The sequence below is a fragment of the Vicugna pacos genome, chromosome 16 (assembly GCF_048564905.1).
Source record: "Vicugna pacos chromosome 16, VicPac4, whole genome shotgun sequence".
In the NCBI taxonomy this organism is placed as follows: domain Eukaryota; kingdom Metazoa; phylum Chordata; class Mammalia; order Artiodactyla; family Camelidae; genus Vicugna; species Vicugna pacos.
In genome coordinates, this window is record NC_133002.1 from 55598812 (window position 1) to 55623084 (window position 24273).

Sequence of the window (24273 nt, forward strand, 5' to 3'; positions counted from 1 at the left end):
AAAAGACTGAGCCTACATGGTTTGTGGGAAAACATCAAGGAGTTAACACATGTGTAAGTGTTATCCCAGAAGGAGAATATAAGTGTATGGGGCAAGGGGGAAAAAAAAACCCCTGAAGAAAAAATGGTCAAATATTTCCCCAATTTGATGAAAAACATCCATCTGTATGCCCAAGAAGCTGAGCAAACTCCAAAAAGGATAAATACAAAGCAAATTATAACCAGGTATATCGTAGTCAAACTGCTGAAAACCAAAGATAAGGAGGAATTCCTGAAAGCACATTACAGAGAGATGAACAACAGTACAAATGGGTGCTAACCTCTCATCTGAACAATGAAGGCCAGAAGATAGTGGAATGACATCTTTAAAGTCATGAAAGAAACAAAAAGGGTCATCCCACAATTCTCTATCCAGTGAAAATATTCTTCAAAAATGAGGGTGAAATAGGACACTCCTAAGAGAACATTACAAGAAATACTAAGGAATTTTTTCAGACTAAAGGTGAAATGATGCGAGGCGGAAACTTGTAGCTACAGGAAAGAAAGAAATGCACCCAAAATGGTAACTATCTGGTTACATAATAAAATTTTAGCTATTTGTCTAAAATTTTGTTGAAAGAGAAATCATTTTTAAGACAAAACTAATATTCAACCTAGGGTTTGTAATAAATACAAGTAAAATAGGTCACAGAGGATGGGGGTTGTGAAATACAAAATTACTCTGCTTTAAGGTTCTTGCAGTGATGAATTTTATGTGTCAGTCTGACTACACCACAGGATGCTCAGATTAAACATTATTTCTAGGTGTGTCTGTGAGGGTGTTTCCAGATGAGACTGGCATTTGAACTGATGGATGCAGTAAAGTAGATTGTCTTTCATGATGTAGGTGGGCATCGCCCAACCCATTGGAGGTCTGAATATACTTGAAAAAAAAGGCAAAGAAAGGAAGAATTTCCCCCTTTTTCCCTCTTGCCTGCCTGTTTGAACTGGAACATAAGTCTTCTCCTGTCATGGGACTAGGATTTACACCACTGGCTCCCCTGGTTCCCAGGCCTTTGGACTGGAATTGTATCACCGACTTTCCTGGGTCTCCATCCTGATAGATGGTACATAGTGGGACTTCTCAGACTTCGTAATTGCATTGGCCAATTTCTCATAATCAAGCTCTCTCTCTATATATATATATGTGTGTGTGTGTGTGTGTGTGTGTGTGTGTATTTATGTATACATACACACACACAGGCACACACATACAGGCACACCTTGGAGATACTGTGGATTCAGTTTCAGGTTACCACAATAAAGAAAATACCACAATAAAGTGAGTCACACAATTTTTTTTTTGGTTTCCCAGTGCATATAAAAGTTGTATTTTCACTATACTGTGGTCTATTATGCATGCAATATCATTATGTCTAAAAAGCAATGCAGATACTTTAATACAAAAATAATTCATTGCTAAGAAATGCTAACCACCGTCTGAGTCTTCCACAAGTCGTAACCTTTTTGCAATAGCAACATCAAATATCACTGATCACAGATCACCGTGACAAATATAACGATACTGAAGAAGTCTGAAATATTGTAAGAATGACCAAAATGTGACATAGAGATGCAAAGCGAGCAAATGCTGTTGCAAAAATGGCACCAGTATGCTTGCCTGATACAGGATTGCCACAAAGCTTTAATTTGTGAAAAAAGAAAAAAAGGCAATGTCTGCAAAGCACAATAAAATGAAGTGCAATACAATGAGCTTTGGTGTCTCTAGAGAACCCTGACTAATACAGTTCTTACATTTGTGTTGTACCATAAATGAAACACTAATACAACACTAATTCTAAGTGACTACAAAAAGCCAACGGAGGAAATGAAATGGAGGATAAAAATATTCAAATACCGTTATCCCCCCCCCAACAAAAGAAGGGAAAAGAACACGTAAATCAAAAACATATGGGACAAATAGGACGTAAATAACAAGATGGTTGACTTACCTACCACCAAATCAATAATGACATAAAATATGAATGGACTGAACCCTCCAATTAGAGTATTTGTTCAACTGGATAGAAAAGCAAGACGCAACTATCTGCTATCTACAAGAAACTCACGTAGATCTCCTATATTTTAAATAAAAAAGTTTGAGTAAACACTGACAAAGAAATATATTCAGCATTTATATCTGTGAACACCTTTTAAATAACTGATTTGCTTGCTTTGTTTATGGCTTATATGAATAAAGAACTAAAGTATGCTACCTAAGCAATTAGATAGATGGACAGACAGATAATAGATAGACAGACAGACAGATAGATTGATTGATCATTTCCCCTAAACAGTAATGAGTGTACTATTTACGATCTCTGTCTATCTTCAAAATTCCAATAAATCTCTTGTGGCAGTACCCTCTTCTAACATATTATTTTTCTTTAATTGTATGTCTTATTTTCTCCCCTAGACTAAAAGCTCACTGAGAATTCAAACACTGAATAAATATTCAGACTCCTCAGTAAATACACCAGGCATTGAAGATACAGCTAGGAACCAGTTTCACCACTTACAGAGTAGTGATGGGAAATGACAAGTAAGCAGGCAATTACAATGAACTTAAGAGATATGATAGATATTTGATAGATAAATAGATAAGAGAATGAATGATCGGACACATTTCCCTAGTTTGGTAGTTTTAATTTCTAAATCAAGTCCAGTCACACTCTGAACAATCCCAGGGCATCTCTGTGCAGTGGCAGCTGGCAGAGAAGAAAGCAAAATATCAGGCAGGAACTAAAACCCCTTAATAGGATTTGCCCTGAAAACCTGGCATTTCATAAAGCAACAAAGTAAAGGCATTGTAGTCAAGTGGAGCACAGACAATATCTTCCCAATGCATCATATGAACCATAATGTCTTTGTTGTTCTTCAGCCTTAATTTAATTGTGAAGAAATATGGTATCACATTTTGTTCCATGAAGAGGAAAATAATCTATGTATTATGCCAGCCAATGAAAACAACTCAATATGACGTCTAAACTTCTGATTATTTTCATTTCCCCTAATGCTAGGTTTTTGTTTTGGGGGTTCTTTTTGAGTATTTGGCGTTAAATCAAACTCAAGTCTTGAGCAGTTCTTACGTAGCATGGCTACTGTTGTTCGTGTTAGTTAGTGTAGGTATCCAGCAAAAACTTGAAAGAACATCAGTTCATCACGATAGGCTTTGGTAATGACCACATAGCAAGAATTCAAGGTCACTCCCTGTAACACAACCCAGGGAACCGACATCATAGTCTTATAAAGGAGAGACAGAGGCAATCAAATAAGGAATTTGGAATCCACTCACCTAAGCACACAGTCTTGAGTGTTCCAGGGTTAATTAATTGACTATAAGAAGCCAATTAGCCTTTGCCTTTTTTCGGCAGAACTGTTCATACCTCATCTCAATGAAACATTCTATAAGCCCCTTGTGTGGTACAGTAATCTGCAGGACAGGCATGGTCGTTTACTGATTGCCTTACCCAAGTACCTGCCCATCCACCACCCTTTCATGCCAGCCTGCCCTTATTTTGGTCAATTCTTCTTCCAACAAGTAACTCAAAGGGGATGAATAGTGATTATTCCTATTCAATCTTGGTAATCCTTTTTCTCCTTGAGAGCGATTGGTTTGAAAAAGGACATGTGACCCAACTCTTACCAATGAGATGTAGGAGAAGTCCAAAAAGGGGCAGGTTTCAAGGAAGGGTATCTTTGTTACTTCCTTAAAAGAGCCATTCTGGCCATCATTTAAAAGTCCACCAACAATAAATGCTGGAGAGGCTGTGGAGAAAAGGGAACCGTCGTACTCTGTGGGTGGGAATGTAGTTTGGTGCAGCTATTATGAAGAACAGTACGGAGATTCCTTAAAAGACTGAAAATAGACTTACCATATGATCCAGCAATCCCACTCCTGGGCATATATCCAGAGGGAACCTTAATTCAAAACGATACATGCACTGCAGTGTTCATAGCAGCACTATTTACAATAGCCAAAACATGGAACAACCTAAATGTCCATTGACAGATGACTAGATAAAGAAACTGTGGTAATATTTATACAATGGAATACTACTCAGCCATAAAAAGTAATAAAATAATGCCATTTGCAGCAACATGGATGGACCTGGAGAATGTCATCCTAAGTGAAGTAAGCCAGAAAGAGAAAGAAAAATACCATATGATATCACTTATATGTGGAATCTAAAAAAAAAAAAAAGACAAATGAACTTATTTATAAAACAGAAACAGACTCAAACATAGAAAACAAACTTATGGTTACCAGGCGAAAGGAGGTGGGAAAGGATAAATTGGGAGTTTGAGATTTTCAGATACTAACTAATATATATAAAGTATCTAAACAACAAGTTTATACTGTATAGCACAGGGAACTATATTCAGTATCTTGTAGTAACTTACAGTGAAAAGGATATAAAAATGAATATATGTACGTTCCTGTATGACTGAAGCATTGTGCTGTACACCAGAAATTGACACATTGACTACACTGCAATAAAAATATACATAAATAATAAATAAAAATACATAAGAAGAGCCATTCTGCAAAGCCTCTTTCCACTCCTTCAAAGGAAATTCTTTGAGAACTTTTACTCAGAGTAAAAGTTCCTAAAAGAATAATATCTAAGTTTATCAGTCTTTAAAATCTAATACTTCATTTACAGTTATTATAAAATATTTGCTATATTCCCCATGTTGTATAATAACTATAAATGGAGTATAACCTTTAAAAGTTGTGAATCACTATATATATCATGCACCTGTAACATATAGTATTATACATCAACTATACTTCAATTCAAAACACTTAAAAAAGAGAATCTGATATTTCATCACAGTTTATCTTCAAACATTTCATTTTCTTTAAGATCTACTACTACTTGAGTTGGTGCTGAGAATGGAACTCAGAGCACCCTTCTGAGATCTAATCAGTCGTGTTCTTCCAGGTTGGTCAAACCCACAGCACACAGAAGAAAGTTGAAACCAGAAAACAACTAGCCGTGGGCTTCAGGTTTTGAGGAATAGTATGAGAGCTATCACAACGGGGACCAAACTAGTATATAGTTACCATCAAATGAATTAACGGCACAAATTAGCATCCTTTTTTTTTTTCTTGAGTTCACAGCTCAGATGCTTGATTCTAGGGCTGCATCAATTCACCACAGATCGACTTAAGAAAACCTGTTCCGGACGGCCACTGGCTTCAAATCAAACTAGGGGAGCAATCAGGAAGACAGAAAATGGAAGCATTTGGTTTTCAGGAAACAATTTCGGGTCTGTCTTATTTGCAAACACAGAGGTAGCAAAACTGAACCTTACAGAGACCTGACTGGGGGGTGTGGGGTGAGAGGTGGACCGGGGACCAGGAAAAAGGCAGTCTGAGTATGAGACCCCCTGCAGTTGTTCAGATTCAACCGCTAAGTCTCAGGAAACCCTGAACTATTTCTCCTGGAAATTAAATTGAGATTTGAAACTAATGAGGGTCCGTGGTATAGAGGAGTGTTGGATAGCATGTGCACCTAATTATTTCATCCAGAGGAGCCAAAGGGACCTTGAGACATTTCCATTCTGCCTATAAACTAGGGAAATTAACTCTAAAAGCTTAAAGGGAAAAAAAATTAGAATCCCAGCATAAAAGTACAGATATTAAATCTGCTGATAATTCCTCATCATCTTTCTGGGAGGTTACCTTAAGGCCAGGTGGAAATTTTCGTTTCCAATTAAGGTCAATCTGACTCCGTGAAAATCTGGCTAGGAACAAAAGGATTGCTCTAACCTGGGCCAGTCCCAGACTACTGTAAATATTTTCATACGAGAATCCAATGCTCTATGGGTGCAATTTTATTTTCATGGGGAAATTCTTTCCTAAGGAAGGGAAGGAAGTCAATACATCTTATCAGAAACAGCACTATCTAGTCAGTCAAGTAACTAGGTTTGGGCATCCCCTAGGTACAAAGTTCTGGCTCGTAACCATGGTGGAGATGGGGGAGCTTCGAGGGCTGGGAAGTAAAAGATTTTTTAAAAAATAGGGAAATCAGTTTCGCTGTCAAAGGGTTCCAAGCCAGGTGGTATCTGTAATACTTATCCGTCTGAAAAGTATAAAGTAAAATAATTATCTTGGCCGACTGTTCCCAAGTTAGGCTGATTCTTAGCACTGCTGGTAGAACTTAAAAATGAAAGCCAAACAAGCAAGTTCTGAGTGCCATACCCAGGCCCTACTTCGTTAAGCCAGGGCATCTTTTAAGTTTCCCTGATAATACTGGTGAGCAGCCAGTTTTGTGAAATGTGTACCTAGTTTATAAAGCATCAAACATCTGGGGAAGTGGTAAAATTAGGAAGATTGAAAAAAAAAATGCCTTCTAGATAATCATTAACATGTAGAAAAGCCCAAATCTAGAGGAGGAGACAAAGGCAGAGTCCACACAGGTGACAGTCTCATAAACACTTAGCAAATGTAATTTTTAAGTGGAAGTTATTAATAGACTACATGGCACACGCTAAAAGGGCAGTCAGCACACATACACCTGGTGTAAAGAAGCAATCAGTAAATGCTGGTCATCACTGTCAGTACCATCAGCGCCAGTGGCATCATTATGTGCGGACTTTTTAGGGCAGGCTATGGCAAGCTTTTTCTGTGAAGAGCCAAAGAGTAAATATTTGGGGCTGTATGGGCCATAATGTCACTGTCACAACTATTCAGCTCTGCTACTGGATCACAAAAGGAGCTGCAGACAGCACATAAATGAATGAGCATGGCTGTGTTCCAATAAAACTTTACCCACAGTGACCGAAATTTGAATTTTATATAATTTTCACATGTCATAAAATACTATTTTTCTTTCCTTTTCAACCATGCAAAAATTGTTCTTAGCTTGTGGGCGATCCAAAACCAGGCTGTGGACAATACAGTATTGTTAACTGTAGACTCTCTGTTTGTGTAACAGATCTCTAAAAACTTACGCACCTTGCACACCCAAAATTTTATCTCGATTGAGTCACTTCACTTAAATAGTCGTTAAAAGGGTAGATCTCAAGGTAAGTGTTCTTAACCCCTAAATACAAAAACAAAACAAAACATCAAAAACAGCAACAACACCAAAAAGAAAAAAGGAACACAACGGAACTTTTGGAAGTGATGGATGTATCTGTTACCTTGACTGTGGTGATGGTTCCATGAGAGTCTGCCTATGTCCAAGCTCATCAAACTGTGTTCAGGAAGACCTTGAAGGTGCTGGAGGGTTCAGTTCCAGACCACTGCAACAAGACAATACCACAATAAAGTGGCACACATGGATTTTTTGGTTTCCCAGTGTGTATAAAAGTGATGTTGACACTACACTGTAGCCCATTAAGTATGCAATAATATTATAGCCATAAAAACAATACATAAACCTTAGTAAAAAAAATACTAACCATCATCTGAGCCTTCAGGGCTGGTGGAGTGTTTGAAATATTGTGCGAATTACCAAAATGTGACCCAGAGACACGAAGTGAGCAAATGCTGCTGGAAAAATGGCGCCAATATACTTGTTCAACACAGTGTTGTGCAGATCTTCCATTTGCAAAAAAACCGAAGTATTAAAGCACAATAAAGCAAAGCCCAATAAAATGAGGTACGCCTGTACTTTAAATATGTGATATTCTTTGTGTATCAATTATACCCCATTAAAGCTATTAAAAAGAAACAGACACGGTAGGCCCAGTTTGGCCCACAGACTTTAGATCGCCAGCCACTGCACTGGAGTCGAACTCCCCATTCATGGAGCAGTCTGCAAAAAAAAGATTACACACCAGAATCTGGCATCTGTGAGTGGTTGGTCCCCCAGCAGCGTACTGGGTGTGTACGCTTTAGGGATGCACCTGCCATTCAGAAAGAAAATTCTGCCATCTTTAAAGGTTTTTCTAACCTCTGATGCAAAGAACATCTGATTTTCAGAATGATGTAAATCCCAGTTTTGCCTGCCAGTAAATTCATGTATATCGTGTTAACATCAGGTTTATATTAAACATTTACATTAAGGATTGGATTAGAAGATCAAATTGTTTGCATACGGTCCAGCTGCAGAGGGAGCGGCCCCACCACTCTCTCTGCCAACGGCACTGCATCTGACACTGACCCATCTGAAAGGTGGGGGAGGACACTAATGCATGGTCCTCGGTGAAGCTGGGCAGCCCCTGTCCACTCTGCCTGTGTCCTTAACAACTGCCAGGCAAGCTGTGAGCTCTACAGCCAGACCCCACCTGCAGAGGTTTATTTCATGACACCAAAGATAACAATTTACTCCCACATGAAGACTCAGAATTGATGTCTTTTCCCCAGCACTAGAATTTTCCTACCCACAAAAATTGCTGACTTTTTTGTTACTTTGGTTCAAATCAAACGGCAATGCTGGATGTTGTGGGGTTAAGATCAACATTTGATTATGCAGCTTCTGTATTCTGCAAGAGATTGAATCGAGGAGACACCAACGGTGTTTCTAAGTTGGGTTCCGAAGGAACACTGTTGTCTTTTCACTCTGAAATCCACAAGGAACTGGGCTTTGCAGCCTCCCTGGGGCCAGATTTCCCTGCCATGAACCAAGAGTTGCCCAGGATACTCTAACAAGCAAATGGTCTGCAGAACAAATGTTTTTGTGGGGGAAAAAAAAACAACCACCACGGATGCCAAGTGAAGTGGCTGGAGAGGAGTGATGTTGTTAAAGTGTATGATTCATTAAGTCTTGTCTGAGTGTCAGATGTTCAGCATTCGATGCTATTGCCTCCAATTTAAATCATTTTTAAAGAAGTGCCGGAAAAGGTGCTGAAAGGCACCTCACTCTGTTCCCTCACTTGAAAAACACTGTCTGCTTGTGCGCTGTGGTAAAACTTTGCATTTTGGCTAGACACCCTGTGCGGAGCTACGCTGGAGCTTGAGGGGTTTTTTTTAAGTTTGTACAGTCACCCAAAGGCAGGAAGAGAACAGTATTTCCACAAGCCAAAGAGTCTCTCCTGATGGCATCTGTAAAATTAAAAGAAAGTGCTAAATGGAACTTCCCCTCTGCAGGGAGAAACCCCAGCACAACAGCCTCCAAGTCCGCATGTGGTTGCCTCCTCCACCTCCAAATCGCAGAGGGCATGTTCTTTCCCGCCAGGAGGGAGTCTTTGTTTCCTAGAATTCTTTTCAGAACCACCAGAAGGTCTGGAGCTTGGTTTATCACCACCAATTAGGAGTAAGGCTAATGTTGCCATCACACCCTGGATCCTGTCAGTATCCAGCGACGTCAACTGAACAGGTTGGCTCCTCGGTACCCACCAAATGTCCCTGAGGGTCATTGCTACCATTCTCGCCTGACACAAAAAGAGAGGATGCACACCGCGAACGATACGATGTTAAGTGAAATAAGCCAGTCACAACAGAACAAACATGTATGATTCCACTCATAGGAGGTTCCTCTGAAGAGTGAAATGCAAAGAGACAGAAGGTAGAAAGGTGATTGCCGGGGGCTGGAGGGGGCAAGCGGGTGGAGAGGTATTGCTCAATGGGAAGGAAGCTTCAGTTTTACAAGATGAAAAGAGTCCTAAAGATAGATTGGTGGTCATGGTTGCACAACAGTGTGGATGTAGTTAAGACCATTGAACCATATACTCAAAAAAATGGTTAAGATGGTAAATTTTACATCACGTGTATTTCGCTACAATTTACCAGGATGATGCAGGCCAGAAAGTGGTTAGGAAAGTCTCAGTTAAGAGTCCAAGTTCTTCCCCAGATTAAGTGTGAGTGAGCGTCCTCAAATGAAATGTGGATTTCAGGGATATTCCTCTGAGTTGTGGGCCTCCACATTCTCAAGCATTTTTGACAGGGATGTTACCAGTTTTATTACAAGTGCAATTCTTGCTGATAGAAACTTCTCCAGTTCCTCAGAGTGTTGCCAACCCTGGCCTTCAGCAGCAGGCTAGAAGGTGTTTAAGACTTAGCTGAAGAGTTCCGTCCGTGTGTTTCCTATAGCTCAAAGAGAACACTGCCGACAGCTGACTGGAGCTGGAGTTTGGTTGGTGAGTAGACAGACATAGGCAGGTAAAAAAACACCCAGACCATTTGAGCTATAACTGCATCAAGAAATAATAATGATTCCTACTTTGTTTGGCAATGTATAGATTTTCAAATATTCTCACAAATGTGAATCACACAGTCATTACAGCAAACCCATGATTAACTGTCATCACTGAAGGCCTGCAATATACCAACTGTCATCTCCAGCCACTGCATTATTTCATCTTCAGTCTAGGTTAAGAGGTTTAGAGAAGCCACGATCATTTGGCCTAGTAAGTGGAAGAGACAGGACTGTAAGACAGGATTGTTTGTTTGCTTGCTTGGGTAGTTCTTTTTTTAAGCTGTGAATCCTGTACTTTGCCTTTTCCCCTAATTTAACAGTCAAAGAGGAAAGGAAAGAAGGGTATATTCCTAGGACTCTCTAGGTGATACATGGATTTGAGGCCTTCAAACAATATGGAATAGCATCTCAACGACAGCCATCTCTTGAAGGCTTTGGGAAATATCCTTTTGGTAAGAAAGCATCACCAACACCAAGGCCCCCAAATAAAGTACTCATGGCATTGAATACAATGATGTTCTATTAGTCCCACTGTATCTTTTTTTTTAAGCAAGGTAACCGTTATGTTGAGCAGAAATAAATACAAAAATTAAAATTAAAAAATTTAGTACCCGTTATCCTCACCATCAGATGGCCAACACTCGGATGGTTCATTCTTTAGGTCAACTGTGGTGTGGCATCATCTGAAAAATTTAAACACAATGTTCCTCCCCTCTTCTCCTTCCTATCCTGAGTGCAGACGTCCACCTAAACTTCTCTCTCCTACAGAATGACTACAGACAGATATTCCCAAGTCACAGACTCACTAAGCTGGAAGGAGCCTAAAAACAGACCCCCGCAGGTCTGTTCTTAATCCTTTCCAGACAAATGCGATACAATTTCAAAAGATCTTCAGGAAATGCAAATCCCCTCCGACTCTGGTGACTAGTTTTGAAGCTTTACTTATATGATCAGAAAAACCTTCATTATTACCTTCCAGTCCACCCTGATACAATTTCACCTTCTCAAACAAGTGGTGTGCCCAACTTCATGAAAACCTCTCCAACATAAAAATGAATCTGTAGAAGAAGTGACTGAGTTGTCGTGGATCACTTACCAAATGATACCATAGTCTACAAAAGGACATGGCATAGAGAATTTTTACATCATGACTCATCCTAATATCTTTAGAATATGATTCAATATAGGAATATCTGTGATATAGAAAACTTCACAGAGACACAATTATTGAGTAAGGTTAAAGACCTTTGCCTGAATATATTCAGACAATGCTTTCTTGGTGTCAGTTTCAGGTACCCCCATCCCATGCTTGCGTAAGCAAATACAAGTTTCTAGATGTGTCCACATGGATTGGACTTTGCTGGTCTATGCATTTGCATTTATCCATGAATGAGTCCATTTCAAGTGCATGTACGGGTCTGTGTATGGACAGAAAGATAAGCTTAGCAATTGTGTGATTTGTTTCTGCTTAGGCAGTAAGTTACTAATCTCCTGATTGGAACCAGATTTGTATGAATTAGGAGTTGAAATTGGAACAGTCACTGCTGTGTGCAGGATGTAAAGTGAATAAAATGAATGGGGTATTAACCTTCAACCACTGAATATTAATCAGCTTTTCATAAGAAAGAAAACACAGAGCTTGCCACACTAAATATTTTCAGCGCTTATTGACAGGATATGATTTCCTTTCTCCCTTAGCCCTGTTACTTCCAAGTCAAGGACTGAACACGGGACAATAGTCAACCTGACCCAGACTAATGATTTGAAAAACCCCAGGTCCGTGGGTAGGTCAGACTCTTTGAATGTGTGGGATCTGACGAAATGATATGCCTTTATCAAAAGCAAGGTTGTCTTCCACTCACTCCTGCAAACATGGGCCAAACTTAGCCCAAAGGGAATTCAAAGAAAGACCATGGACAGGAAATCGTGATGACCACAAAATGAACATGTAAGAAGAATACATTTCCCATTGCCCTGGAAAGGACTTGCAACTGGGGAACGATTCCATTTGGTTATTTAGATGAGATCTACATCTACCCCAAGAAGGACTTAAAAAAAAAGAGTCATGTAATAATGGAATCTGGGTAAAAACAAAACCTGTAATAGTCCTTTTTTTCTTATGCAATATTGCAGTTGCTTCTGTTTGAGAATGCAAAGTCTTGTGTTAAAGTCTATTTGATGATAACAGCATATCTGTATCATTTTCTACATTTACCCATATCTGTCTATCTCTACATCAATCCATATCTATGTATGCGGACAAATAGAAATACATGTGTGGTATATGTTATGTCATCAAAGAAGACAATAAATTCTTATCTCCTGAAGATAATTTGGAAATGTATAATATTTAAACATTGTGTGTCTTTATCTATAAAACCACAGTACTATAAAGAACGTATTTCATGTGGCTAGGCTTAGGGGGCAACTGGGCTCGATTTAAAAATCTAAGGAGGATGAAAAGGGAAAGGGTAGGATACCCAGCTCATGCAAATCTCTTCAAATTTTTTCTCAAATTGATGCTCAAATACTCAAATATTTTTTCATTTATTTTCCAAGCAATACTTCAAAGGAGGGCAGTGTGTATTTCTATGACATTGTATTATTTATGAGTCAGTAGGTGCCTCTCAACCTGAAACGTATCAGAGTAGTGTTAAGTCAATTATTTTCCCCTTTGGTGATCTCTCTCGTTTTATTTATTTTTCCAGTACGTGACCCTTTCTCTGTCTGTATCACCTAGCTTAGATTTTCACTGCCTTCATATGCTTGCTCTCTGCCAAAAAAATCCTAATCCTTGATCTCAAAAATTAAAGTAATCTCCTGCACAATGTCTATTTAGCACTTAAATAGTAAAAGGTGTTCTAGTCCCTTTAGCTGGTAGTGATACTAGAAATACACCCATTGGGTTAATTCTGTAAAGGTGCTGATGATCGATAATAGCTTTGTCCCCGTCTAGGACAGTTTCTTAGGCCAAAATTCTAAAGATGCTTTCTCCCCACCCCCACAATGTCTGTGCCTTGGTTATTCAATCAAACGCTCGTCTATGTACTGCTGTGAAGTGACTTTGAAGAGAAAAATTGCAGTTGCTAATCAGCTGGCCTTAATGTAGGAAGAAGAGACCGGATTACCCAGATTGGCCCCATGTAATCACGAGAGTCCGTAAAGGTGAGGAAGGCAGGCCAGTCAAACAGGAAGGATGCGGGAGAAGAAGCAAGCACAAGAAAGGAAGCTAAGGAGGGGAAGGTCAAAACTTGACTTTTGACTTGACTTGCTCTGCTGGCTTTGAGGAAGGAGGAAGGGAGCCATAAGCCAAGGAATGCCGGTGACCCCATTGCTGACAGCCATCAAGGAAACAGGGCCTCTGTCCTGCATCTGCAAGGAATTGAATTAGACAAGAACTGCATGAACTTGAAAGAGATTCTTCTCCAGAGCCTCCGGTAAGGAGTGCAGTCCTGCCAACACTTAGATTTTAGCCTGGTGAGACCCACGTTGGATTTCTGACCTATCAAAACTACGAGATAATAAATTCATGTTGCCTTAAACCATTTCATTCATGGTAATTTGTTATGGCAAGAACAGAAAACTCGTACAGGCAATCACCAAAGACCCTTGAGAAAAAATCAGTCATTCGTCTTAATGAATAAATCTCAGGTGAGCCCCAGAATAGCCTGGGAAGGGAGTTAAGTGTTGGGGGGAGAAAAGACAACTGTAGACAGGGCATTCTTAAATCCCATCTCTAGTCAATCTGTATTTATAACTGCCTCTGAGAAACTATACTGAATCACAGTATTGTAAATCAACTATACTTCAATTAAAAAAAAAAGAGAGACTCCAGCTCCTCACCTCAATATTCCTGACTAGAGTGTGGTTAACTCTTTAATAACATAGCGCTGGCAAAAAGAACCGTGCAAGCGTGACCTAGAGGTCACAGAAATCAGCGGTGCCTTCCATTAGTTTTCCCACATGTTTGGTCATAGCATCTTAGCCAATCCAGTTCCCACTGGAGACCTCTGACCCTCAGAGAAGTTATGCAGCTTTACTAAGATCAGACAGCTGGTTAGTAGAAAATCAGAAACTTGAGTTCAAGTCCTCTAATGTCTTATACTAAGTTCCCCGTATCATTTTCCCGAATCCCTACTTATTATGAAAACTGGCTGAAACTGTAAAAAGAACATTTAATAGGGCACAAGAAAGCATGTTGTGTTAGTACATGTAAACGGAACAGAGGCATTTACCTGGACCGTTTGCTGCCCAAGTTGCGTCACCAAAATGCAATGTTGGTTGTCTGACTCAATGATAACATGGACACACAAAAAAGCAAAGATATCCACATACTTGGGATAAGGAGGATTCAGTTTAGATAACCTAAATTGACACTTCAATAATTCTCTCTTGCACTTTTCCCAAGATCTCATGGCCACTCTCAACATGGAACAGCCCTGGTACTAACAAGCCTGCATTTGCCTTAGCAGATAATATCAATTTGTAAACCTGGAAGGCAAATCGAAAAGCCCTAGGAAGAAAATGGAATGACTCAGCACGCATGTTGAGAATGGAATCCAGAAACTCAAGATGCAAATAGCCAGTTATTTGAAGGGAACCTTTTTTGGAGGATGTTAGTCCTTACCCCCTCCCCACCCATCTGAATTCCTTTGGCATTGCTAGCATCCGCCCTTTGGTCTATTGGGTTTCTCCCTTTCTGTCATTCTCAACCAACAGCCAAACACCTCCAACCCCAGAATCTTGAGGCAAATAACTGTTGCTGTCTGCTGGGTTTCAGGACCAGACCACAGCTCCATCCCTATTTCAAGTCACCTCATCAAAACATCCAGAGCTGGAGAAAGATTCAGGTGGTTTCTGCTGGAGCTGCTTATGAACCTCCTGGCTAAAAGCTATTCAGCACATGGAGGGAATCCTAAACAGAGGTGGGTGGGATGGTTTATATGACATTTTGGCTGAGATCATGAATATATGGAATATCATAAATAAGTGGAATGCCCCTCCCTCCACCTTTTGGGATGAGATCCATAAAGAAGCAAAACGATCTGGAAAGCATCCTTCAAATTAAATGGATGTGAAATGTCCACTTTATTTCAGCTTTAGCCTAAGAACTGCCTCTTAAGTCTATGAGAGCCTTAAATTCCTGGCTGAGATTAAGGTGAATCCTTAAGCTGAGGAAGAAAAAGCTATAGCCTCACTGGAGATTCTTACAGGGAAGAGAGAATGCACATGGACAAAGAGAAGGAGCAGATGCAGACACATCTCTAATGCACTTCCCCCTACACCGGCCAAGTCTAATATCACTCACTATCCAAAAGAGCGGCTGATGGAGGGAGAAGAGGAGAAGGAAGAAGGGTGTCTTGATATTTTTGTCCAGAGGAAGCCACACAAGGCTACTGGGATGCCACCATCTATCACCCTCTGGCCCTCTCTACATGATGATCAGATATTCTTTGGAAACCAGGAGTAAGAGCAAACCCTCAAGCAATGACATCGGCAGGCTTAGACCTCCAGCCCTCACCCCCTACCATAAACCACACAATAATGACCTCCAGTGCATTGCCACCATTCTTTCTGTCTTCAGAGACACACAGCTACATGAGTTGACATGAATGGAAACAAAAACGTACAGCCTCTTGTTCCCTGTACTAACTCCCTTCTATGTCACTTTTACAGCAACACTTTTCAGTGGCTCTACAAGAGCACAGAAAGCTGCCAGCTTTGAAAGATACATGTTTACTCAAACTGGAAGTCTTCCTCCAAGTCCAGAAAGGTTATGGAGTGAGCACATTCTGTCCTTGGGAGCACAAGGGCTTAGGAAGGTGGGGAGGAAGTGAAGGTCAGGACAGCTCTTCAACTGGTATACAATCCAGTTCCAGGACAGACCTAGGATGATTAAAATACTGTTTTTGCAGCTGTCACACAAACACTGTTTTAAAATTCCTATTCTGTATCCCAGAATTTAATGCAAATTGTCCACATAACGGAGGGTCAACATGATAATTTAGATGCAATTAGCCAGATGTGTTGGAATGAAATTTCTCCCACTCCCCCTCACCTCAAAATCATCTGAATAATTTACACATCCATAATCACCTTACTCCAGTGGGAAAATAGTATGCTCTTGTTTATTTCCCCCAAAACCTAGAATTTTCTAACAGTGTTACACCCAGAAATTGCCAAGTCCAGAGAAGCAAGTAAGGTAACTTTTTGAGGCCATGCTGTCTCTCTTAAATGCAGACAGAATTAATTTGTTTTCATTAACTCCTTATCAAGTTACTTGACTTTGATTCCCAGCACAAAACGTATTTTGAAAAAAAGGGTGGGGGGGCAGGGTATGGTGGTAGATTTTCAGGAAATAGCAAGTTCTTTTTCTACTGAGATAGAAATCATTTGGCAAGCCACAGTGAAATACTTTTAGTTTCCAGTAGAAAGAGAGAGAGAAAAAAATTTTAGAAGATGCTAATGAACCACAAAAGAAAAAGAAGGAAGCTGTTTTTTTTTTTTTAAATAAGACCTTACTTTTTAAACAGCTCCGTTTGCAACCAATTTTTGTAGAAATGTCAAGGTGATTCCTTTGGGAGCTATGTCAGCGTGAAACTAGGCCTTAGGATGACTGCAGTAAAGCAGTGAGCAATTCAGGTGACGTTAATTAAAGGGCCCAGCATCGTCAGAACTGACATTTCAGACAGAGCCTTTCATCTCCAAAAAGGATGAAGCTGGTAAGAGCCAGTGATATGGAACAAAGGGAGGGGCCTTAGAGCCTGAGTGCCAGACTTCATGGTGGGGCAACTGTGTGGGGGTGGGCCCTCAGGGGGTGGAAGCTGCTTCCTGGGGAGGCAATTTGTTTCTTAAAATTACATATCTGAAGGAAGGAAGATAACCTGCAAAGAATGAGACCCACAGATGGTTCACTCGCCCTCTTAACTGGGTGTCTTTAGAACCCCTTGGCCCCCAAGATGATCATCTTCATCTCAGTCTCTAGGATTCAGATGCTAATATGAAAAGAGATGGTCAACAGGAAGGGCTGGGAAAGTGGTGAGAAAAAGGGGCACCCAAGAGACAGGCAATAATATCCCCGCAGAGCGTCAGCCCTTGCCTGCAGCCACATTCACACCAAGGGCAGCAAGGCCCCTTAGCTCTGCTCTGAAATGACGACAATTCAGAGGCCAAGGCTGTTTACCAAACTGCCCGAGAGAGCAGCTCAGAGACCGTCCATGGAAGAAGTCATCAGCCCAGCACGTCTTCCGGAGAGAAAGCACATCCCCAGCAGTTGGGAATGAGGTAGAAGGCAGAAAAGGAGAAGCAGGAGTCACAGGGTCTGGAAGGAAAAGGGGTTTGTGGAATCTTATTGTCTGCATTTATTCAAATGGATGGGGATCCCAAACTTTCCTCCTTCCCTTCTGGGGAGGATTAAGACACCTGAGGGTCCCAAGCAGGGAAAAGATTACTGTCCTCCGTATCCCTCTGCCTATCTGTGTATAAAGCTGTGATCGACAGACTGTTCATTCCCCAATGTATAGGCTTTTCTCCTTCAGCACTCATGGAGGAACTAACTGCCAGTCCTTAACTCCCTGAAGTCAGGTATGCCAGGAGATTTGCTCTGGCCAATGGAATGGAAGCACAGGAGAAAGACACAGAGAGAAAGAAAAATACCGTATGATATTGCCTATATATGGAATCTAAAAAAAGACACAAATGAACTTGTTTACAAAATAGAAACAGAGTCACAGACAGAGAAAACAAACTTATGGTTACCAGAGTGGGGAAGGGGATGTGAAAGAATAAACTGGAAGTTCGAGATTTGCAGATACTAATATATATAAAATAGGTAAACAACAAGTTTATACTGTAGAGCACCAGGAGCTGTATTCAATAGCTTGTAGTAACCTACGATGAAAAAGAACATGAAAAGGAATATGTATATATGTATGTATATGACTGAAACACTAGGCTGTACACCAGAAACTGACACAACATTGTAAACTGACTATACTTCAGTTTTTAAAAATGCAAAAAAAAAAACTCTAACTGTAAAAAGAAAAGAAAAAGAAAGACACTATCAGGTGGAAGACTGATTTTAAGAACCTACGGACAATGGCCCACACTGCCTCCCTCTGTCGCAGAGGCCAGGCCTGCTCCAGTTGGTGGAAGTCCTTCCAGCCTGCTTCCCTGAGTGCAGACAAAGTGGCGCAGAATCACCCCACCCCACCACCCTCCGTCCCCACTGGTTGACCCACAGTGACTGTGCAGTACAAATAAATAATAGGCCTTTGTTATTTTTAGCCACTGATATTTTGACGTTGTCTTTTACTAAAGATACAAAACTATAAAAAGTCCAAAAGATTTCTGACTGTTTCCCTAATGACTGCTTTGATAATTTGGCATTTCCATGAAACCGAGTTTTCAAAAACGTCTCTCCTTCTCCTTATGCTTATGCTGTTACAGTGGTGCATTAAGCATGTGCCTCATCTCTGTTGGGAAATGAATCCTTCTTATGATGGGAACTTTGCCTGATGGTAAAGCACAGCGGATTGCAGGGGCTATTTTAAATACTGGGCTAAGATTCCCCCACTGTCACTGACCAGCCACGTGTCCTTGGAAAATTTACTCAAACTCTCTAAATCTCAAACTTACTTAGCTATAAAATTGGCGTTGTAATTTCTATCTTCCCAATTTATTGTGCCATGGTGGGGAAAGCACACAAACTGTAGCAACTCCCCTCCAGTCGTCTCCACGGTGGGGCTGATACTGCCTACCTCCCCACCTGCGGTCAGGAGAGCTCCGAGCAGGTATATGCACTAATTACACAGCAGTGGATGTAATCCCTGTGATCATCACTAGAGTGATAAATTGTATAGGACCTAATGTGTACTCAATAAATCTCAGCTGCTTCCCTTGCCCTCAGAGAAAGAGCCCTTCCCGTTTCGAAACGGAGTCATTCGGAATCGGATTATCAATAGTCGATCAGCAGGGTGGCCAATGACCTACTAAGAAGAGAAAGGGGCTCAGGAAAAAAAAAAAAGCCTCTGCTTTAGACCTATTTACAGCGATACATGTCTGGATCTCTAAGATGCCAGGTTTTTTTCCATTCTGCAAACACATGGCTCCCATTAGTTGACTGATACTGACACATCCAAGGCTTCCAAAGTGCTCTGGGCCTCTGATGAGTGAAAGGCTTGCCTGCCCAACAAGGAAAGTCAGGCTCTGCAGGCATGAAAACGCTGCCAGGGGTGGGGCAGCAGAGGTGCTGACTTTAGGTAGGAGACCAAATCTGGCTCTGTTTTTAATGACCATCCTGTCCACACCTGAAAATAAACCAGCCACACCTGGTGAGATTTCTAATGCTGTAGCGCTCCGAGGCTTATGTCACTGTGCATATATGGCTTCCATTAATCAGAGGGAGTGTTGTGTGGGTACCGGCTAAACAGGGACTGGGGAATAGTGAATAATTTGCACCATCCCTGCTGAGCTTTCTAGTCCAAAGAAACCCAAGCTCCAGGGTTGTGCTCCTTTTATTTTGTGTTCTAAGGACATCGTTGTTGGGTTGGCATCTCAGAAACAGGCCTGAATTCTAATTAGTTTGCAGTTAGAGGCTGCGTAGTGGTAACTCAATCCTCACCTAACCTTTATCATCTGTTTCCCGTCTTCGAACCTGCACGGTCCACTTTTGACCTGCGCAACAGTGATGTTAGAGACCTCGCTTTGTGTTTTGTGCCTCAGAGCAACAAATGCTATTGGCAAGAGGGGGAAAAGTGGGGGTGTATCATTGACCTGATGCATTTGGGATAATTCTTTTCTCTAATCATCCCCTTGGGGATGATTCCAAGGAAATAAGGCTTTGTGTCCTTGATAACAGAGGGAACCTACTTAGGGTAGCCCTGTTATCTCTCAAAATGTTTGCAGCTTCAGATTGTGTAGCAAGAGGGGAGCAAATAAAAGTGTGAGGAAAGAATCATGAGGGTACATTTAGTATTTGGAAGCTGACATGTTTTCATATATACCAAATTGCCTGGTTCTTTTAACAGCCCTGCAAGTTAGGTGAGCAGTTACTATTAGCCCATTTTACAGGTGAGAAAGGTCAGACTGAAGGAGGACAGCCCACTTTGATTTGCATCACAGCTCCACCCAACTAACTCTTAAGCCCCAGGCTGGTTTCTCCATCTCTCTGTGTCTATGTGACCTCACCTGTGAGACAGGGGGGAAACAACAGTTGCTACTTCTTGAGTTGCTGTTAGGTTTAACAAGTTAATGTATGTCAAAGTGCTGAAGGGTCATCTGTGACACAGAAAAGTGTTCAATATATGTCGGCTATTGTGATGACTATGAGAAAAAGTATAAAGTTGAAAATTTGGGGACCCAAGAAGCTTAGGGCTGAAAAATGTCCATGGGAACGAGACTTGGGCTTGCTGTCATCATAGCACAGAGAAAACAAAACCAAAATGCATTTATGTATATAGCTGTTCAATACCTGACTCATCTATATCACACAGTTTATCCTGGAAGGTCCTCACAAAGAGATGACACAAGTCCTCACAGTTACCAGGAAGACTGTAACTAAATCTGGCAGCCGGTTATGGAAAAGTTGTGTTCCCCTCTTGTTTTACAAAAGAATACTCAAAATGTATGGGATTAAAAAAAAAAAAAAAGATAGTTTGATTCCTTCTAATCCATTGGCTAAAGTAAAAATTTTTTGTGCCAGGTATCATGCCATCTGTGGTATACACATTTTCTTACCTGCTTCTCATAAATAGTGTGACATACTATTCCAGTTTGTGCAGGCCTGAGGAGTTACCGAAATGCTGGACTTCTCAGTGCAAAAACTGGGAGAAGCCTAGGCAAGCAGGGACAGCTGGTCACCCTACGTAAGACAGGGACTCTGTGCATCCCATTTTGCAGGTGAAAGAACTGAAGCTTAAGGCATCCCAAGGTCACACAGCTAGCCAGTCTAGTTGGGATTTTTAAACCTATGCTTTTAAACCATTATAAGACACCAGCGAGAAAGAGCTTCTTCCTGTGAGGCAGTGCTGTAGCACACCAGCAAATGAGTGAAGCTGGCTGTTGCTCTCCTTGATAGAAAGGGCCTAATATCCTCCTAGACTGTGTTTCTCTGCTATGCATGTTGCTCTTTTTCTTTCTATTGCTGTTAAGATTTCCAAGTGATCTGGGGGCACAATCTGAAATGTTAGTGAGCAGACAGACTTTTGTTTTTTAACCCGTGTCATTCTGTCTCTGAGGAAAAGAAGAGTGGCATTAGCATTGCCAACTTCAAGAGAATCAAAACTTGATTCCCTAAGAGGAAAAACATATACATACAATAGAATTCATCTATCTCCCCTTCCAGGGAGATCTTAGCCAGCAGTGACTTTCTGTGCATTATAATTTCAAGGCCACCGGTAACTCTCAAGAGGCATTATCTTAGCTCCCACACACTTTCCAAGTCCATTTCAAGGCTACATATCACCAACTATGCTCCTCTGTAAAACCGCCTCACACAGTGGGAACCGTGGGTTTGTGGGAACCAAGAGTCATCATCTCAAGTTATAAGGCGGCCCAGAAAGAAAGGTTCCACATTGAAAAAGGATTTTCCAATTTCCCAAATAATGGTCCATGAATGGATGTACATACGTAAGAGCTTAAGTGCATTTCAAAAGAAACCAGTGATCATAGCTGCAAGATGAATACTGCATAAATTTAAAGGCTACTTGGGGACACTCTAAAATTCCAAGGCAAAACTGACTTTCTTGACTTGATAGAGGAATAGGGCCAACAGGGAAATTAGGCTGATTCTGTTTTTCATGAGTCATTTTGTCTGTGGACATGCCTCACAAATTAAAGCACACATTTAAAAAAAATCCCTAGGTGTGAGATGATTAAAGTTTCAAATCTGGTCAATTGAAAAATCACAAAAGTGTTGGATAAAAGCCATGCTGTTTTGAGGATTTTATTTTTCTTTTAAAATCCCAGGAGTTGCTGAGCTTATAAAAATCCTTGATTCCAATAAAAAAAAAATGAGGGCTTTTGGAGAGAGTCATTCTCTTTGATATCAGATGTATTTTAGTCTATAATTTTCCACCCTGGCTTATGTGAATGTCTAGGCTTGATTCCATCAACTCATTTAATCTCTGATTTCATTTCTTTTTTTTTTAAACCATGTTTTCTGTTTATCTTTGTCCAAATTGAGTGAAATCTGTGCTTTCTAGTTCTTCTAACAATCCTAGCTTTCAAAATTTCGTATCAGCATGCCTGTGTGGCATAGGAAATCTATGCTTGTCTTGACAGACTGGAAACTGCATATTCATAGTGAGAAAATTGAGTTACTACCGTCAAAGACACCCACTTACCAAACTGTAATTGAAAAGTAGAACATCCCGTTAATTTACTGCAAGTAAGTGAGGGGGGAGGGGGAAGGGAAGTTAATACAAACAAATGCCAAGCTACAAGTCTCAAAATTCATGGGGAAAGCTCTCTCCTAAACGTTTAATTTTCATATACAAGCTAGTTACTGAATTGGAGAAAAGTTAGCATTCAACACAAGATCATCTGAAACCAACCAAATCCAGAAACTTGAACTGAATTCATTTATTGTTACATACCTCTACTTCTCAAAGCTGAAAAGACTAATTGTATTTCAGGAAAAGTTTGTGGCCATTTGGTCACAGAGGCTGAACATTTTAATATCACATACCCTCCAAACCAACATACAGATGAGAACGCTGAGGATCATTTTTTGTTACTACTAAAGATCCTTGTATTTTTCACAATTTGGTCATGAGTTTATAAAGACATATTTCACTTTATTGTATCCCATCATTACACCAAAGAGATGTCCAACATCCAATAAACAAAAATAATTTTATGGTCACAAGCATTTGCTTCCCAAAAATACTTGCAAAATTCTGTTCGTCGATTTCTCAATACATATTTAGGATCTGTCCTATCTCAAATCCTTAACACTTAGAAAACCAAGGCCAAAAAAAGGATGAATTCTCTACCCCCAGACATCTACACATACATATACACACACACACATACACATCCACCCACCCACCCACCCACAAAGCAACAGCTTTTCCAAATGAGTACACTACTGAAGAAAACAAAGTACAGTCTACCAAAAATCATGAAACAGACTCACTTAAGTTCACTGCTCACAGGGAATAAAGTTTTAAAAAATAACCCGAAAGTTCAGATTAAAGGCAATACTTCTTATTCATTTGTTTTTATTTCTAATTCCTCATCAGTTATATAACTTTGGTCTTTTTAAAAAGAATTTATTTGTAAATAAGAGTAATGAGTTGGCAGTTGAATTTGGGTCTGACCATTTTACCTGAGCAATGAAAAAACAAATGCCACAGAGGCCTGTAAAACTGTTTAACTCTCCGTTGGCAATTCTCTTGTGTCCCCCTGAGATTGTCTAATTACAGAGCAATGCTAGAAGTATTCTTCATTTGTAGATTAATTAGTTGATGCCTAAGCAGCTCTCTGAACATAAAAGGCAACATGTAAATCTAAGTATAATTATTCATCCTCAAGCTAATGATCATTTAATTAGTGTTTTCTGCTAGTTTAACGGCCCATAAAGAAAAAGGCAATTTGGGGAAGGGGCTTCTACCGTTGAGATAAGCGAGGTTTAGTCCTGTAGATCTAATTAGAGTGAAAAATAATGTTTAATGTTCAAAGAAAAAGATTTTAAAACTGGAAATAAATTGGAAATTGACTCTCTCCTATCCTGATGCCTAAAAGCCCTAAGGGAACTGGAAATGAAGCACAGCTTTTGTCATCATTTGCATTTTTCCTGAATTAGGAATCACGGTTTGAATGGGGCTAATCTGATGTTTTGTGGCAAGTGTAAAGGCCTACCTGAGATGAAGTTTATAGAGCAGAAAAGATGCTAACTCTGGGGTGTCCGTACATGTTATGAAGGCGCTTCTGTCCTCTTTGTAAAATAGGATACGAGTTTCCTAAATAGGAAATCATAGTCAAGTTAAAAGCCATCAGATAAAGCTAAGCGTTTTGCAAAGTCCCGGCATGGTTTTTTAAGTTAGTTGTCTCTATATTTCCCCTACTAGATTATACAGCCAAAGCCGTACATTATCTTTCTCTTCCTATTTCCAGCCTTATCCAGCCAATATTAAGTA

The 24273-nt window shown here is 40.3% G+C and overlaps 1 long non-coding RNA gene across 13 annotated transcripts in view; it reads right to left on the reverse strand.

Moving 5' to 3' along the window:
• Positions 1–24273, reverse strand: part of LOC140686197 (uncharacterized) — a 145195-nt gene that overhangs the window by 116749 nt on the left and 4173 nt on the right. For 5 of the 13 annotated variants that reach the window (XR_012059828.1, XR_012059832.1, XR_012059830.1 and 2 more), the window contains exons 2-6: positions 7194–7295; positions 7006–7093; positions 5110–5254; positions 3914–3959; positions 3685–3806 (exon numbers count right to left, since the gene is read on the reverse strand). This is a non-coding gene — a long non-coding RNA (uncharacterized lncRNA). Of the gene's footprint in view, positions 1–2663; positions 2747–3015; positions 3249–3684; positions 3807–3913; positions 3960–5109; positions 5255–7005; positions 7094–7193; positions 7296–23995; positions 24097–24273 lie in introns of those variants that run through there. The other 8 variants (XR_012059837.1, XR_012059834.1, XR_012059833.1 and 5 more) reach the window with 6 other exon arrangements.